Here is a 2,623-nt window from a genome sequence, read left to right as displayed (position 1 = left end):
AGGAAAAGCGGAAAAAAGTGGCCTAGTTGATGTATATATACACCCCCAGAATACTGGATAGACATTCTTCTCCAATGGATATGGGTCATTATTCAGAATAGACCACATGCTGACCCATAAAACATACCTCCAAAAAATCATAAAGACTACTTTTTCAGATCATAATGCAATGAAAGTAGAAGTAAACTGCAAAAAGACACAGAGGAAAACTTTAACACCTGGAAATTTAACAGTTCACTACTAAACAACCAACGGGTCAGAGATGAAATCAAAGAAGAAATCAAAAGATTCCTGAAAACAAATGCAAATGAAGACACAAATTATCAAAATTTGTGGGACACAGCAATTGTGATACTAAGACGAAAATTTATAGCTTTACAAGAACACATCAGGATGGAAGAAGCTTCCTACATAAATAACTTAATGATTCAACTTATAAAGTTAGAAAGTGATCAACAAAATGAACCAAAAATAGATAGGCAAAAGGAAATAGTAAAGCCTAGAGCAGAAATTAATGAATTGGAAATCCAAAGAACAATTCAAGATATCAATGAAAGCAAAAGTTAGTTATCTGAAAAAAACAAAACAAAATGGTAAACCATTAGCAAAACTCACAAAGGAAGGGAGAGAAACTTAATAAACCAAATTATAAATGAAAAGGAGATTACTACAGATTCAAACGATAATCAGAGACTACTTTTAGAAACTATATACCACAAAACAAGAGAACCTGGAAGAATTGGATAAATCATTGGATTCTTCTAATCTGCCATAGCAGAAACAGAATAATTGAGCATATCTAAACAGAAATATCATTATTGAGTAACTTAAAGCAGTAATCAAGTCTTCCCAAAAAAACAAAAGCCAAGGCCCAGATGGCTTCACTAATTCTTTCAAATCTTTCAAGAGAAAATTCTACCAATCTTTCTCAGGTTCTTTCAGGAAATAAAAGAAACAGAAATAATCCCAAATAGATTTTATAAAGTTAACATCACCCTGATACCAAAAGCAGACAGAGATGCTAAAAAAAAAGAAAAATACAGACCAATATCCCTGATGAACAGAGATGTGAGGATCCTCAACAAAATTATAGCAAAAAGAATCCATTGCCTTATTAAGGTCATACGCCATAACCAAGTAGGTTTATTCTAGAGAGTCATGATGATTTAACATGCAAATTAATCATAGTATTCCAACATATAAACAAAAAATAAACTCCAGATGATCATATCAATAGATGCAGAGAAAGCATTTGGTAAGATCCTCCACTCATTCATGATAAAAACTCAACAAAATGGGAGTGTAAGGAACTTATCTCAATATAGTCAAGGCCATTTACCACAAGCTCATGGGAAATATTGTACTTAATGTAGATAAACTAAAATTCTCTTCCATAAAATCTTGTTCATGGGACAGCTGCCCTCTTGTGATTCCTATTTAATATTGTACTGGAATTACTTTCGATAGCAAATAAGTCAAAAAAATTAAAAAAAGGATATCAAGGACATCCAGATAGGAAAGGAGAAAGTAAAGTTCTCACTGTTTGCAGATGGCAAAGTTCTATATTTAGAAAATCCTAAAGAATACCAAAAAACTTCTAGAAATAGTAGATTCTTATAGCAATTTCGCAGGCTTCAAAACTAAAGCAAAGCAAAAGAAAAAAAAAGCAATGCCTTCTAATACACAAATAATGATAGAGAAGAAATGTACCTTAAAAAATTATTCCAGTGCTCTCTTTGGCAGCACATATACTAACATTGGAACGATACAGAGAAGATTAGCATGGCCCCTGTGCAAGGATAACATGCAAATTTGTGAAGTGTTCCATATATATTAAAAAAGAAAAAAAATAATTCAATTCAAAGCAGTGCCACAGAAACTCAAATACCTTGAAGTCAACTTAAATAAAAAGGTGAAGGTCCTATACAAAGAAAACTACAAAAATAGTGCTTCAAGAAATAAAATAGAGCACAAGAAAATGGAGACTCATACCCTACTCATGAATTGGGAGGATTAATATCATTAAAATGGCAATACTTTTCAAATCATTGTATATATTAAATATGATTCCTCTAAGGATACTCATGACATTCCCTTTTCTTCAAAGAAGTGCATCAAACCTCCTGAAATTCATTTGGAATAACAAATAAATAGCTAAAGCAACCCATAGGAAAAGAAGATGAAAGGCATCACTTTCCCTAATTTTAAATTGTATTCCAAAGCAATAGTCCTCAAAACAGCTGGGCCTTGGAGTGAAAATAGACCCTCAGATCAGTGGAATAGACTTAATTATTTAGAGAATGTTCCCCTGAGATACAATCAATTAATCTTTGATAAAAGGGCAAGAAATGCAAATTAGAGCAAGGAGCACCTCTTCAACAAGTGATATTGGCATTACTGGTCAGCCACATGCAAAATAATTGAATTCAGATGTCCATCTAACACCATGCACAAAGGTCAAATCAAAATGGTTAAGAGACCTTGATATCAGACCGAAAAACAAAAGGTATATGGAATAAAATATAGATAAAACACTCATAACATTGAGACTAAAGGCATCTTCAAAGAGGAAACACCACTGTCCAAACAAGTGAAATCATTGATAACCAAACTAGACTACATT

General features: G+C 32.5%; 1 non-coding gene across 1 annotated transcript; it reads left to right on the top strand.

The window, feature by feature from the left end:
• Nucleotides 1-1,727: 1,727 nt before the first annotated feature.
• Nucleotides 1,728-1,834, top strand: LOC126000226 (U6 spliceosomal RNA). Its single transcript, XR_007492583.1, has one exon. It is a non-coding gene; the product is annotated as a U6 spliceosomal RNA (small nuclear RNA).
• The last annotated feature ends 789 nt before the right edge of the window (nucleotides 1,835-2,623 follow it).

The sequence above is a fragment of the Suncus etruscus genome, chromosome X (genome assembly GCF_024139225.1).
Source record: "Suncus etruscus isolate mSunEtr1 chromosome X, mSunEtr1.pri.cur, whole genome shotgun sequence".
NCBI lineage: Eukaryota > Metazoa > Chordata > Mammalia > Eulipotyphla > Soricidae > Suncus > Suncus etruscus.
This window is presented reverse-complemented; position numbering and strand designations above follow the sequence as displayed.